Consider the following 16859-nt stretch of genomic DNA (forward strand, 5'->3'; position numbering starts at 1 on the left):
CATTTCCATTCAGGGTGATTACTAATATATGAGGACTTAATACTGCCATTTTATCCTGTTTTCTGGTTGTTCTGTATCTCCATTGTTTCTTTTTCCTTGTGTTTCTGTCTGCCATTTCAGCTTGGTGGCTTTCTCATACATTTCTCAGTTTCCTCTTTTTTTATGTTTCATATCTGTTCGCAATTTTTGTTTTGTGGCTATCATGAGGTTTGTACAAAGCATCTCATAGATTAAAATAGTTCTTTTTCTGCTGATAGCATCTTATCTTCATTTGCCTATACAAGTTTTATCCTTTTCCTCTTCCCTTTTTATGATTTTGTCATCACATATTATCCCTTTTTATGCTGTGAGATCATTACCAAATTGAAGTAGCCAAAGTTATTTATTTTTTTTTTTTAAAGATTTTATTTTTTCCTTTTTCTCCCCAAAGCCCCCCGGTACATAGTTGTATATTCTTTGTTGTGGGTCCTTCTAGTTGTGGCATGTGGGACGCTGCCTCAGCGTGGTCTGATGAGCAGTGCCATGTCCGCGCCCAGGATTCGAACCAACGAAACACTGGGCCGCCTGCAGCAGAGCGCGCGAACTTAACCACTCGGCCACGGGGCCAGCCCCAGTAGCCAAAGTTATTTTTAATGTTTTCCGTTTATGCTAAAACTAAGTGTTTAACAACCTATTCTGATACAGAGTCATCTGATCCTGTCTATTTATCACCTTACTCAAAGTTTCCTGTCCTTCTGTCTTTTTATTTCCGGTAGAAAAGCTCCTTTCAACATTTCTTGTTGGTCTAGTGGTAATGAACTCTCTCAGCTTTTGTTTGTCTCAGAAAGCCTTTATTTCTCCTTCATATCCAAAGGATAACTTTGCTAGGTAGAGTATTCTGGGCTGACAGTTTTAATCTTTCAATATTTTGAGTATGTCATTCCACTCTCTCCTGACCTGTAGTTTCTGCTGAGAAATCTGCTGATAGCCTAATGGGGATTTCTTTATAAGTTACTGTCTTCGTTAAAAAATTCTTTATCGACTTTTGACAGTTTTTATATAACGTGTCTTGGAGGTCTTTTTGTTTTTGTTTTCTGGGGTGTTTTTCCTTTTTCTTTTGCTGAGGAAGATTAGCCCCGAGCTAACACATGTGCCAATCTTCCTCCACTTTCTATGTGGGTCACCACCATAGCATGGCTGACGAGTGGTGTAGGTCCGCACCAGGGATCCAAATCCATGAACCCTGGCTGCCGAAGCAGAGCACACTGAACTTTCACCACTATGCCAGAGGGCTGGCCCTGGAGAGGGTCTTTTTGCATTGAGATAATTAGGTGTCACATTAGCTTTGTACATTTGTACATGCAGTTCCTTCCCCAGGTTCAGGAAGTTCTCAGCTATTTTTACTTTAAATAAGCTCTCTGCTCCCTTCTCCTTCTCTTCTCCTTCTGGGATACCCATTCTTTGTTACCTTTTCTAACAGTCACACAGTTATCATAGTTCTTTCTTTCTTTTTTTTTTAAATCATAGTTCTCTCTCCTCTTCTACCTGAACCATTTCTAGATTTCTATCTTTGAGCTCACTCATTCTTTCTTCCATATGGTCTGCTCTATTTCCAGTGCTTTCTACTGCATTCTTCCTCTCATTTATTGAGTTCCTCAACTCCAGAATTTCTGTTTGGTTCTTTTTTAGAATTTCAATCTTTTTGGTAAAGTATTCCTTCTGTTCATTAATTTTATTCCTGAACTTACTGAACTGCCTTTCTGAGTTTTCTTGTAGCTCAGTGAGTTTCTTCATGCCGGCTATTTTGCATTCTCTATCAGTTAGTTCACAATCATCTGTAACTTTAAGTTCAGTTTCCAGAGAATTGTTATTTTCTTTTTGTGATACTGTGTTACTCTGGTTTTTCATGGTGTTTCCCGAGTTGTTCCTCTGCCAGCACATTTGAAGTAATGAACACTTTTCTTATTAGGTAAAGCTTTGTTTACTTTGATTCTAACAATTCAACAGATTGGTAAGTAGAGGCCTTTCTTTTGTTTTTCATTACATGGCACTATAGCACAAGTTTCTGGTTCCTCCTACCTGAGCTGCTTCTGGCTATATTTGAGAATTGCCACTTTCACCCTCTACTACCTCTGTCAGAAGTGTCGCTGGTGCCCTCCTAGTCACTGCTTGTGCCTCTGGGGTTGCTGGTGCCTCATTAACACACACACTGCTGCAGTCACTGGCATCGCCACTAGGGGCACCAGGATGGTGGGAACCTCTGCTGCATCCAGGGGCACCTGAATCAGGGGCACCACTGCCACAGCGGGGGGGTCAAAGTCATAGGCACTGCTGCAGCTGGAGGAACCAGGGCTCCAGGGCCTGCCACTGCTACTGTCCAGTTCCCTCTGGCCACAGGTGCTGCTGCAGCCAGGAGACCAGAGTTGTGTCACCACCTCCACTGCTGCTACCAGGTTCCTTGGAGTTGCAGGCTCAGCCACTGCAGCCAGGGGTTCAGGATAGCAGGCACCACCTCTGCAGTTCCCCTGTTCCCCCCTCCTCTGTGTATTCCAATGCACCCACCTTCAGATATACAGATATGTGGATTTCTCTGGCATCCTGGTATACTGAACAGAGGAACCTTTGTTGAATTATGGATGTTTTACTAGTTGCAGACTAAAGAGGAGAGACAAATGGACTGTCTCACACTGCCATGATGCTGACATCACTCTCAACAGGTGGAACTTTTAAAGAGAAACAGTTTTTTGGCATAACCTCCAGGTGTCTCCCTAAAATATTTATTTATTATTATGGAGATTTAAACATGTGTCCAAATTCTTTGATACTTCTCCCTCCAAGAGGTGGAACTTAATTCCCTTCCACATGAGTGTGGGCTAGACTTAGTGACTCACTTTTAACAAAGAGAGTATGGAAAGAGAAAAGCAGATATTTCACAGTAAAGAAACCTGGCAGACACCACCTTAATCAAACCATCAAGGTTAACATCACCAGTATTAAGACATGTTGATATCATCTACCAGCTGATATGATGCAATGAGAAGGGTATATCATCTTCCCCAAAATCCATAACCTCTGTCTGTTCATGAGAAAATATCAGACAAAGCTATATTAAGGGATGTTCTACAAAATACCTGACTAGTACTCTTGAAAAGTATCAAGGTAGTAAAAAAGACAAGGAAAAACTGAAAAACTGTCACAGATTGGAGGGCAATAAAGAGACACGACAGCCAACTGCAATGTGGGATCCTGGATCCTAGAACTTTTAAGGACATTAGCAGAAAAGTGATAAATCCAAATAAGGTCTATTGTTTAACACTATTGTACCAACATCAATTTCCTAATTTTGGTTAAAAAACTATGGTTATGAAAGATGTTAACATTAAGGAAAGTAGGGAAAGACTATATAGGAGCTCTCTGTACTATCTTTACTCTTCTGCAAATTTAAAATTATTTCAAAATAAAAAGTTGTTTTACAAAAGCTATTTGGCAGTATTCACCAAAATTTTTAGAATATAGCCTTTCACCCAGAAAATCACTTCTAGCAACCTAAAGAAACACTCACATAGGTCCAACAAGAAGCATATAAAAAAGTGTTCATTGAAGCACTGTTAGAAACTACAATTGATATATATATATATATTTCAACTGAGAAGTCATTAAATAAAATAGTATATGTATATTATAGAATGAAGACCACCACACAGAGGTTAAAAGGATAAAATGGATCTGTACATACTGATATGAAAAAAATCTTCAAGACACACTAAGAAAAGGAAGTTACAGAATTATATATAAAACACCATAAAGACAATACATACAATATTATTTTTTAATTAAGCATGTAAATGTAAGTGGAATAATCTGAAAGGGTACACACTAGGCTTATAAAAGGATTACCTCTGGAGAGGGGAACATCATTGAGGACGAGAGTCATTACTTGGGAAGGACAAGAGTTAAGGATCAAGGTAAAGGGAAACTTTCACTGTTCATTCTATTTCTATAATGCTTGAATTTTTTGATATTTATAAATTACTTTGCAACAAAAAATAAGGAGAAAAATAAGCATTTTATACACTATAAAAATTCTTGTATCAGCATAGAACAACTCTGGAAGGATATATAAGATAAAGTACTATCAGTGATTGCCTTTGGGCAAGAGAACTGGGGAAACTGTTTTCACCATTCACTTCTGTACAGTTCAATTTTGTTTATTGTACATGCACTGCTTTAAAAAAAATTTAATGCACATCTTAAAAAGTACACTATGATAAGTGCTATTATGAAAGTATGTAATAGATTTAAAACCCCAAAAGGAATGTTTGGTCTTCCTGAGAGACTTCAGGAAGGCAAGTCACCAACAGGCTTAGAAGGCATTCCAGGTAGAGTTTACAGAATGGGTAAGGCACAGAGGCGTCACAAAAGATACAAGGACTCAGAGCTGAAGCATGTAGAAGAAAGATTGGGAGTACAGGCGGAGAGAGCCTTCAGCAGGGATTGGAATAATCACCAGTACCTGAAAGTATACACTTCCCTCTGCTACCTCGTCCAAGAAAAAAAACAAATTTAGACTTGCACACGGTTTTCTGTATGTTCTGCTTAAAGGTACCGCGCCCCACTCCAAACCATGACATAATGAACGAAGTATGCCTACCTGTAAACCTGGCAGAATATATTCATCAGTTCACGACAGTACAATCTTGACTAGAGAGTAAGATTCTAAATTAACAATTACTTTGACCTCCTATTCTCATCTATCTACTTTGACCAGCCCATAAAGCCAAGCTGCAACAAGGATAAAAACAATGATAATACATCAACTACATACCAGTAAATATAAACAGCAGGCTTCCCTGACCCACTTTTCAAAAAATTTTGATTGTGGCACTTATAACAAATGTCTCATAACAGGGTAGAATGAAGAAAGAAGATCTAAATCTGAGCTATAACTGGATGACTTTATAGTTCTTAGGAATAGGTTAAACATCGATGATATACTGATTTCTGCCAAAGATAAACTGATTTTTCATATTTGTTTCTAATTTCTTGATTTGGGGGCATCAATGAAAAGCAAAGTATCGACGACATAGTCAAATCCTTATTGACAACAAATAATAGGCCTCTCACCCCATTTGGAAAAGCTAGGCAAAGTTTCCTTCCAATTCAATTAGCCTCATGTAGCAAAAATAATTATATCCATATTATTAACTAATATTTATTGAGTGCATACTGAGCTAAGTGTTTTCTAGCCATTAAAATCCAATGGTCAAGGGGCCAGCCCCATGGCCGAGTGGTTAAGTTCGCACGCTCCACTTTGGCACCCAGGGTTTCACCGGTTCGAGTCCTGGACATGGACATGGCCGCTCATCAAGCCATGCTAAGGCAGCATCCCACATGCCACAACTGGAAGGACCCACAGCTAAAAAAAATATACAACTATGTAGCAGGGGGCTTTGGGAGAAAAGGGAAAAATAAAATCTTAAAAAAAAAAAATCCAATGGTCCTAACTCAACAAAAAGACAACTCACTTAAAAAAATAGACAAAGGACTTAAATAGACATTTCTCCAAAGAAGATACGGAAATGACCAACAAGTGCATGAAAAGATGCTCAACATCACTAGCCACTACGGAAATGCAAATCAAATTCACAATGAGACAGTACTTCACACCTACTAAGATGGCTTCAATCAAAAAAAAAAGGAAAATAACTAGTATTGGCAGGCATGTGGAGAAACTGGAATCTTCAAACACTGCTGTGGGAATGTAAAATACTGCAGCTGCTGTATGGCAGTTCTTCAAAAAGTTAAATATAGGGACCAGCCCAGTGGCCGAGTAGTTTAAGTTCTCGCGCTCCACTTCAGCGGCACAGGGTTTCACAAGTTCGGATCCTAGGCGCAGACACGGCACTGCTCATCAAGCCATGCTGAGGCAGCATCCCACATGCCATAACTAGAAGGACCCACAACTAAAAATACGCAACTATGTACCAGGGGGTTTTGGGGAGAAAAAGGAAAATAAAATCTTTAAAAAAAGTTCAATATAGAAATACTACATAACCCAGCAATTCTGTTCTCAGGTATAGACCCAAAAGAATGGAAACAGATATTCACACAAATAGTAGTCCATAAATGTTCACAGCAGCATTACTCACAACAGGCAAAAGGCAGAAATGACACAACTGTCTATAAACACATAAATGGATAAATAAAATGTGGTATATCCACAGAATGGAATAGTATTCAGCTATAAAAAGGAATAAAGTACTGATACATGCTACAACATGGCTGAACCTCAAAAACATTATACTAAGTAAAAGAAGCCAGACACAAAAGGCCACGTATTATATGATTCCATTTATTTGAAATATCCAGAACAGGTAAATCTATAGAGACAGAAAGCAGACTGGTGGTTACCAAGAGATAGGGGGAGGGGATAATGAGGAGTGACTGCTTAATGGGTACAGGGTCTCCTTCGGGGGTGATGGAAAAGTTCTGGAACTAGATAGCATGATGGTTGTACAACATTGCGAATGTACTAATAAATACCACGGAACTGTATACTTTAAAAGCATTAATTTTATGTTATGTGAATTTCACCTCAAAAAAAATTCAATGATCATGACAACTCTGTGGTGGGGATTACTACTGCACCAATTTTGCAGATTCAGAAACGCAGTATCAGAGAAATTAAATGACTTGACCAAATCCACAGAGGGAGTAGGTCAAGGAGTAGAGATTCAAAGCCAGATTTGTGGATCAGATTTATGCTCTTCTTTTTTTCTTTTAATGCTGATAGAACATAGAATCTTCAGAACCCCCTCTCCATTAATTAATTTTATGCCCAACTATCTACAATCCAACTTATTATTATTAGCAGCAACTCCTACGTGATACAACTAACAGTTTTGTGCTCTTAACTAAAATGTTACATAGCTTCCTTATTTTAATCAGAAATTAGAAGAAAAATAGTACAACATGGGAATATTATAAATATAATGTCAGTATTAGCCTGATCATAACTAACACTGTTCACTAGATCCACATTTCAAGCATCAAGAAGTTTAATAATAGGAGCTGGCCCCGTGGCCGAGTGGTTAAGTTCACACGCTCCGCTGCAGGCAGCCCAGTGTTTTGTTGGTTCGAATCCTGGGCGCGGACATGGCACTGCTCATCAAACCACGCTGAGGCAGCGTCCCACATGCCACAACTAGAAGGACCCACAACGAAGAATATACAACTATATACCAGGGGGCTTTGGGGAGAAAAAGGAAAAAAATAAAATCTTTCAAAAGAAAAAAAAAAAAGAAGTTTAATAATATACTCGGAGCTATTTCACAATGGAAATGATTAGCCACTAGAGTGTGAAAGGATCCTGTGTTCTCAGCTTTACCACCAAATCAAAAATGTAATCATGGGGGCCAGCCCGGGGATGTCGCAGTTAAGTTCGCAGCTCCGCTTTGACAGCCTGGGATCCACCAGTTTGAATCCTGGGTGCAAATCCACACACCACTTACCAAGCCATGCTGTGGTAGGCATCCCACATATAAAGTAGAGGAAGATGGGTACAGATGTTAGCTCAGAGCCACTCTTCCTCAGCAAAAAGAGGACTGGAAACAGATGTTAGCTCAGGGCTAATCTCCCTCAAAAAAAACACATATAATCATGTAAAAACTGAATATAGGGGCCAGCCCCATGGCCGAGTGGTTAAGTTTGCACGCTCTGCTTCAGCGGCCCAGGATTTCGCCAGTTCGGATCCCGGGTGCAGACATGGCACTGCTCATCACGCCATGCTGAGGCAGCATCCCACATGCCACAACTAGTAGGACCTACAACTAAAAAAAATATATACAACTATGTACCAGGGGGCTTTGGGGAGAAAAAGGAAAAATAAAATCTTTAAAAAAAAAAATTGAATATAATTCTACTTTTTTTTTTTTTTTGAGGAAGATTAGCCCTGAGCTAACTGCTGCCAATTTCCCTCTTTTTTTGCTGAGGAAGACTGGCCCTGAGCCAACATCCGTGCCCATCTTCCTCTGCATTACATGTGGGACGCTCACCACAGCACAGGCCGCCACGCGGTGCCATGTCCACACCCAGGATCCAAACAAGCGAAGCCCGGGCCGTCAAAGCGGAACGTGTGCACTTAACTGCTGCACCACCAGACCAGCCCCAAATTCTACTTATTCTTAATTGTTAAGATTTTAGGTAACAAGTAATTAGGATGAAGGTATGAAATATCCCTCCTTTTTCAGGAGCTTTTCCCACTTCATCAGGTTAGATGCACAAACACAAATTTAGTACTCATTGTTGCATTGTTTCCTGTGTTCCCAAATTACAATAACATCACACAATAATACCCTGTAGTCTAACTTATAAGATCATCATAACATTAGGGGCAGGCAGACAAATGACAAATGTCAAAAATCAACTTTGAAAAGACCGACATAAAATACAACCTTTGCGTAGTGACAGACACGAAAAAGATTACCCAACTAAGCCTTGTTTAAAGCATTGTCAACCCAACAAGGAACTAGATAACCATCTCAAGAAACCTAGTGTGTACTAATTAGTAAGATATAACAAGTCTGCATCTAAGCTAAATGGCTGACTCAAGCCTGTGGTGATCCTGTACCACCTACCATTCAGGTACAGTACTTTAGCTTCCTGTCATTCCACCTTAGTTATAAACGAGTTTCAGTTTTCATCAAATGTGAGGGAGCTTCTTATGAGATCCTTGTACAGAGGGCTTGTGCAGGATATGCAGGCAGGCTATGAAGACAATTTACTGTAAAGATGTAAGAGGATAACGCAACTAAGCAGAAGAGTCACTTCCACCACACACTAATGGATATTTTCAATCAATGTAACAGTAGAAGACAACCAGGAAGAGCCAGCAGTGGGCTCATCACATTGACATGTTGTAATCAGAGACCAAGCAGATAATTTAAAGAAAGGTATTGCTCCACGAGTAATGGTAGCCTTAAAACAACAGCAAATCATTTACTACTAGACAGATCACATGTACTCAAAAGAAGACTACAGGTTTTACAAACTGGTCTTTTTAGTCCTATACAGATCAATAGGAAGTAACATCATTGGCAGCATCTTCAGGTATAAAAGACATCCTCACTTAGCTATCATGACTCATCTACAATCATATAATGGCCTTACCACAAACCTCTTCAGGCCCAATACTCTTTAGACAATTCTAAAGAACATCCACGAGTGCATGCGTGGACACACACACACGGACACACACTCTCCACAACTAGTAATCAGGTCATTTTGCTAATTAAGTAATGTAAAAATTCTCCTTCTTACCAGCAATCCAAGGTTGTTATTTAGGGTTTGAACTAGTAAGAACCCGTGTGTAACTCCTAACCACAAATTAGTCATAGGACAATGACTCCAGAAGTTGCCTTTAAGCCAATTATATCCTCAAATCCCGCAGAATGTTTTAAGGGCCTGGGGCTGCGACGTGTAGAAGATGATGTATATTTCAGGAACCCACCCCTACAAGCCACCATGATAGACGTGAACACGGAGAGTAACTGCTGGCCTCTGGCCAATCCTTAACATCCAGTAACTTAAAGATAAAATGTTTACAAACTTTACATCTTTAGAAATATTTCAGAACCAACAGACCACCTCCAAGATAATAATGTGGGCTCACTATCTACTATGAGGCTCTCAGAAAATGGCATGTGAGCCTAAAGTCCCTTTGTAACCCAATAATCTCAAGAAGCAAGATGCGGGGATAATTAACCTCCTTGTGACATTTAGAAAAAAATGGAATGCGAAGTTACACCCATCCTAAGAGAGAGTTCACTGTTAGTCTGCAGCTATTTCAATCTATTATATTTGGTACTATGCGACAACTCTCTCTCACATGCATATATATGAAGAGAGGGAGAAAAAAATGAAGTCAAACAAACGACTTCAGCCAATTTTACTTCCTGTATTACAGATACCTTCTTGAAATATTTAAGCATACAGCAGACACTCGAACTTTTTCCAATAAATGAAGAAGGGATACAGAAGGTAAGCAGTAACCAGCAGCTTACACATGTGAAACCTTTTTAAATGAAAAAAGTACAGTGTTTTTCAATCAAAGGCAGCAAAGTGAACTGACAATGCTCTACACTATTGACACATTTTTCAAACGCACACACAGATAATGTTAAGATGATTAGCCACATTCACAGGTATGACTGGAAAGATCTGTATATAACAAATGGTTCCTTCCACACTGAATACATTTCACACTTTAGAACAGAAACTCTCCTTTTCTTCACCAGCTGAACTAAAAGATTTTCAAAACTACTTTTATTGCTAAGTTGAAATGTATTTTAATGTGCTTGCCAGATGTCATGATACATAAATATAAGTAAGGAGAAGCAAAAAGAGAGCCATGAAAACTGGGTAAATCATTTCCTCCTGAATCATTTCCAGGACAAGTGTCCTGTAAACAGTACAGAAAAAGTAAGTAGAGGAAACATCATCCCTCAAACATTAGGCCAAGTGCTATCTTCAGGTGAACACGTAATAAAATGACCACTTAAAAGTAACCAAGCTTCCTCAAAAAACCAAACATGGAATTACCAGATGACCTAAAAATCCCACTTCTGAGTATATACCCAAAAGAACTGAAAGAAAGAACTCAAACAGATATTTGTAAGCTAATATTCACAGCAACATTAACTGCAATAGCCCAAAGGTGGAAACAATCCAAGTGTCCATCGGCAGATGGGTGGATAATGGATAAACAAAATGTACTGTACATATACATGGAATATTATTCAGTCCTAAAAAGGAATGAAATTCTGACACAGGCTAAAACACTAATGAACCTTGAAGACACTGTGCTAAGTGAAATAAGCCCAATGCAAATGGACAAATACTATGATTTCACTTATAAGAGGTACCTAGAAGTAGTCATACTCACAGAGACAGAAAGTGGAATGGTGGTTGGCAGGGGTTGGAGGAAGAAAGGAATGTAGAGTTATTGTTTAATAGGTACAGAGTTTCAGTTTGGGAAGACAAAAATGTTCTGGAGATGGATGGTGGTGATGGATGCACAGCAGGGTGAATATACTTAATGCCACTAAACTGTACGCTTAAAAATTATTTACATGGTAAATTTTACGTTATGTATATTTTACCACAATTTTTTTTAAGTAACCAAGCAAGAACGATGGTCAAACTTTTGCGGCAAAAACATATCAAGAAAAGTGGTAGGAGTTTGTAACAAGCACACTTCACTGTCAGCCTCCAGAGCCTAGATGACTTACCTGAAAGTCAAGACCTCAGAATTGGAGGGATGGTCATGCCATTTTCACGTTGCAACAGATATATACCAAGCATCTAAGGACACTGAATTATATTCTACAGGAGGTCATTTACTAAACAATGAATAGACTTCCCTTCCCAACAATTAAATCAGAAAAAAAAAAAAAAAGAAGCTTTTCCTTCCAGTCTCCAAGGGAAGCAGTAAGACTGAAATAATCAGTTTTACTTCTAACCAAGCAGCACAGCAGATCCTAAAGAGTACCTTTAAGTTCCCAACTTTAATATGGTGGCTCTACAAAGGGAAACGGCAAGTAGTAATAAAAATAAAAATTTTATATATATATATATATATATAAACTTTTTTCATTGCCTTTATTAAAGTGTCTTTGTACAAGTTACTTAATCTTTCTGAGCCTCATCTGAAAAATGAGGATAATGCTTACAACTACCTTGTAAGGGTTGTTCGAAGATCTTATAAGGTAATACATACACAACACATTGAATTCAGTGCCTAGAATACAGAAATGCTCAACAAATAAAAATTCCCTCCCTTCCTGTCATTCATTCATTAGTGTCTGTAGCCCTTCGATACTCCTGAATCAGCCTCCAAGGGCTATGCTGATGTTTTGGCCAGTTACCTATGGCTCCTCCCTCAGGCCCCATCTGTTTCTCGCAGTTCAAGTTGTTTCACTCCTGGTTTCTAAGAGGATCCCGTCTATATTTAGAGATAATGCCAGTACCAACTGTGGACTCAACAGGTGCTTGGAGGGCACTTGAGCACTCAGCAGTTTTTGATCGTTTTCCAGAGTTAATTGGTTTTGACTCTACAACTGGCTGTCTTGACTTCTACAAGGAAGAGTGCCACGTATGCACAGTACTTCAGCAGTACACTAGACTAAACAGAAAAGTAACTGTGTTCACCGGACAAACCCTTAGCAAGATGTTTCAGCCCTATTATCAAGACCTCAGAAAAGCCGTTAAATCACAGGAGCAATAAACATTCAATAAACTCTACAGATGTAGCCCACTGACCCAACCTTCATCTAAATCACATTATCATATCAGACCCAAGTTTCAACCAATTCACGCTGCTTGTACTACAACCAAGATTGGGAGTGAGAGAGCAGGAACAACAATCAGGCAGTGAAGATTTAAAGAAGGCTTCCCACAGAGCTGGGTCTGAATTTACTAGCTCTGTGACCTTAGTAAGTTATTTAACCTCCTAAATTATAAACTAGGAAATAAGCGGAAGGATTAATTTAAATGAGATAATGCACGCACAACAACCTTAGCACCTGGCCTCGCCCACTGGAAGAGGTCAATAAAAAGGCACATTATCACTAACCAGGGCACTGCACTCACTTCTTGCTTTGTTCAGTTTCTATGACATATAAGAAAAGTGACAATTTAGACCATTATTTCTGGACCTTTATAAAGTAGCCTAATGTTACTATTTGAGACCTAGCTGAGAAATATAAACTGATGACTTCCCAGAAATCTTAGATGAGTCAGCAAAACAATGCTTTTTTTAATAAAAAGCTTAACATACACTGTTTATGAACACATAATGGTAACTACAATTTCCAAACCAGGAATCTTGTATCTAGCACTATTCAAAATTTGGTCTGGAAATCCAAGTATCAAGGAAATGTAAAGATCATAACCCCAAAAGTACTGTCCCACGATATTTTCAAATCACCTTAATTCAAACTAGAAGGTGTAAGGCAGCCTAACAATTTGAAATTAGCATCAAGAATCTCTTGAGGCAGAACCCAAACTCTCTCCCACGAGCATAAAACCAATAGATAGTACATGAACATTTCTCAGTGAGAAACTGCAATTCTCACAAAGTACAGATAACTTCGATTTTATCAAGGCTATTCATCACCTTTTGATCTAAATGAAAACAAACCCTTGGTTTTCCCCCAAAGACCCTAAACTCTGCATTACCACTGACCTAACTCAAAGCAAGATGCCTGTTTTTGGTGATCTGTCCTCTCCTGCTTCATTAACCACAGGTAAATTACATACAGTAACCTGCTGAAAAGAGAAATAAATACTATAGGCACCCTTTTTCAATGAAATGGACTACATAAATTATAACCAAATTATTAAAAGAGCAGTTTGCACTCTTTAGCAGAGGGACAAGCTTGAGAAAGATTCACCTTTTAAAAGAACCCAATCATCCTGGGTGAATTACGAGAAAGATGCCACTCTAGTCCACCTACCCTATACTCTCTAACTGGATCTAACCTTCTGCAATAATTCATGCCCAAACCACATCTATTTTATTTCTCTGCCCCTTTGCCTTATTTTCCGTTTCCATTTCCCCCCTCCATTCCAAGAATGCCCTTATTTTCAAATCCCACTTTGCCCCCAAATCCTAAGAACCTGGGACACCCACGCAGATGACCTTACGCATCCCCAGGGTATTCCCAATGCATTGTACTTCTCATCCTAAATGACCCATTCTTTCATTCTTTTCACTCTCGTTGTTTCTTAAAATCCAATACCCCACACACGCTCACACCAGAGTCCCCCCTCACTCCATTGTTTCCCCGGCCTATGCCTCTGGAAACCCCCCAACTCGGACCCGTGTGCTTCGGCCGGCCCCACTGACCCCAGAAACCTTTCACCATCTGGGTACTCCAGGTCCCAAAGGGCTCACGTCCTCCTCCTCTCCGTACCCCAACCCCCAACAACTGCCCGCTCCCCCGTGCCCTCCCTCAAGCCCGCTCCCCGCACCTCTGTGCCCCTCTTTATCCCCCACCAACGCCTCCACCCAACGCCTCAGCCTCACTTACCCCGGGCCCCCGCAGTCGCCGCGTCCCCCCAGTTCCGGGCTCTACGTCCCGAACGCTCCTGGGTCTGGGAAAAGGAAAGGAGCTCCTCCGCCTCCTTTTCCTCCTCTTCTGGAGCAGCCGCCGTCGCCGCCGCGCTCCTCCCCCAGCTCGGCCGGAGCCGGACGCCGCCCCGCCCCCACCGCCCCTCTCCCGGCTTCCCCCCTCGGCTGGGCGGCGGGCTGGGAATCGCAGCCGCGGCTGCGGGCCGAAGCGCCAGCCGATCCACACCGACCTCACCGCGGCTCGAGCTGCTCGCCCCGCCCCGTCGCCCGTTCGGGCGCGTGCGCGCCGGCCAGCCAGCGCACAGGGCGCGTGCTCGCGCCGGCGCGAACCCGGCGCGCCGAGCTCCGGGCTGTTACAGCCAACGGGCGCGCGAGCGAGGCCTCGCCGTGAGGCGGCCGCGCCGGGGACCTGCGAGTGGGGAGGCGGGAGGCGGGCTACGGGTCGTCGGGTACCGCTCTCCTCGTGACCGGGCCCCTCGCGCCTCGCACTGCCCGCCGGGCCGCGCGCCTGAGCTGAGGGAGCTCGGGCGTCGCCGGGGATTGGGAATCACGAGGAAGGGAAGGGATTGCAATGAGTGGGTCAGGAACAAACTAAATGGAAGTGGGGCGGGTATGACGCGCTCGCGTTCACGTGCAGAACGAGCCATGCCCGGAAAGAGCGGGCGGCGAGGGGGTGGGGGAGAGCGCGCGCTGGGAGCGGAGGGCCGAGCTGGAACTGCCGGAAAGAACCGAAACTCCCCCGGAGGTTGCCGAAGGCGGGCGCCTCGAGGGGAGCCTCTCGAGGGCGTTTTCTGTCTACGTCCCGGCTGGGGCACGGTCTCTAGAGCCGTCTTCCCTTTAGCCGCTCATGCCTCCGCCCCCAGGACTTTCCACCACTTTCCCCTCCGCCTCCTTTCCCGGTCAGGGTTTTACTCCAAAGGCTGCGAGAAACTCCGAGACGTCCGGACTTGGCGGCCGCTCAGCCTCCTGGGAGTCCTTAGAGGCCGGTGCGGGGTGGGGAGAAGGATGCGACCCGGGCCTGGCTCAGGACCACCTCTGGAACGAATTGAGGGTCCTGTACCCGCCACGTCCACCGACACACTGCCCGAGTCCATTTCTGAGTCGGTTTTCTGGTCTGTTCAGCTGTCTACATCCCTCTATGCGGCTGTGGTCAGTCACGCTGCCTGTCGAATCTTTCCGTTAAATACTCTTCTGTCTTCGTGGTCAGATTCCCAGCCTCCCCAGGGCCAGCACCGTGTCTAATATTCGTGCACCTTTCTAGCCAGTGCTCTGCATGGGTGAAGCACTCACCCCACTGTCACCTGGTCACCCGTCGATTAGGAGAGGCTGCGGGCTGGGAATTTAGACAATGAGCATTAAAAAAATTTTAATCAGATTCTGTCCTCTTGTTCTTATTCTTTGAGGCCAAAGCATCAGGGGTTCAGAATCGGCACCAGCGACAAACCGGAGAGTGTATATGACTGTGTATAGCTAGCCACCGCAGGCACGATGTCGTTTTGGTTTCCACACGTTTGTTACTGCAGTCGCAGTACTTGTAACGGAGTAGTACAGAAAATCTTTACCAAGTCCTCTGGTCTCTTGGTTTTTAACTTTGCATATGGGGGAGGGGGTCAAAAGTCCCCTGGAGCCCACTGACCCCTTGTTAATAATGCCCAATCTAATCCAGCCATATCATTTACAGATCTAAAGGAGCAGAAGAGTAGGTCATCCAGCTAGTCAGCATGTGATGCTTACTATTGAATCTTTATTCAGAAATTCAAATAGAGGCAAACCATCCAAATATCTGCTCTCTATTCATTCACTAAATTGACATAAGTACCCATGAGTGGTAGGCATTGTTCTAGGCATTGGGTTACTTACAAAGAATAAAACAAGATCATTATCCCCAAGGGAAGTCCCCAGTTGTAAAGGAGGATAAAAGCTATTAAATAATTATAATAACATGTCATGAGTGTTGAAACAGAGAAGTGCGAAGTGGTGTAGGAGCACAGAGGAATAAGTGACTAATTCTTCCACAATTTTCCTTCCTTCTCATACGGAGTAGGAAGAGGATGATATGACCCTGGTTAATGGGAAACTTCCTACTGAAAAAATGGGACCTGAATCAATTGGATCTAAGATCTTATTCCATGATGACTGATTTCACCTACCAAAATTCACTCAGGAAATGCCTTCGTTATAGGCCCTGTTGCTGCTGCAAAACCAATATAGTTTCTTTGGGAGGAAAATAAAGTCCCCACTCTTGAAAACCTTATAGTCTGTTAGGAAAGAATGATGCCATTCCTAAGAGAGCCTCCAGTCTAATGGGAGAGAGTTTTTATATGTGGATATCCCGCTCAAAGAAAAGGAGGTGAATTAAGGAGCAGACCTAGGCCCAATGAATGAGAGCTGTCAAAACATCATTGGAAATCTAATGAGATGAAGAATATCATATTTAACAGATCTCTAAAGCAGAGTTCTGAGTGTGATTGAGTGAAACATAGCTTTGCTAAGTCCCTGGGGTGGCAGTAGGAGTAGGCTCCTCACAAGGATTTTCCTCAAAACACAACGGCCCTCCAAGGAGAGTGGGTCACAGCGGTGTCCTGCTGAGTGGGGTTTGCAAGAGGGGTGCTACCACTCGTGGCCCACCCTCACTCTTTCTCCATGAAGCTATCAACCTCTCTAAAAGGACATTGAACAAAGGTTTCAAAGATACCTTTTGGACCTGGGTTACAAAGATTAATTTTATCGTTGTTCTTTATACTACATA

The 16859-nt window shown here is 42.0% G+C and overlaps 1 protein-coding gene across 1 annotated transcript in view; it reads right to left on the minus strand.

Annotated features, from left to right (window-relative positions):
• The window catches only part of SPATS2 (spermatogenesis associated serine rich 2), a 133371-nt gene extending 119119 nt beyond the window's left edge, over window positions 1-14252 (minus strand). Inside the window, 1 exon segment of the mRNA XM_046671822.1 lies at window positions 14070-14252. The gene's annotated coding sequence lies outside the window, so the exon portion shown is untranslated.
• Between the last annotated feature and the right edge of the window lie 2607 nt (window positions 14253-16859).

Source organism: Equus quagga, chromosome 1 (assembly GCF_021613505.1).
Source record: "Equus quagga isolate Etosha38 chromosome 1, UCLA_HA_Equagga_1.0, whole genome shotgun sequence".
In the NCBI taxonomy this organism is placed as follows: domain Eukaryota; kingdom Metazoa; phylum Chordata; class Mammalia; order Perissodactyla; family Equidae; genus Equus; species Equus quagga.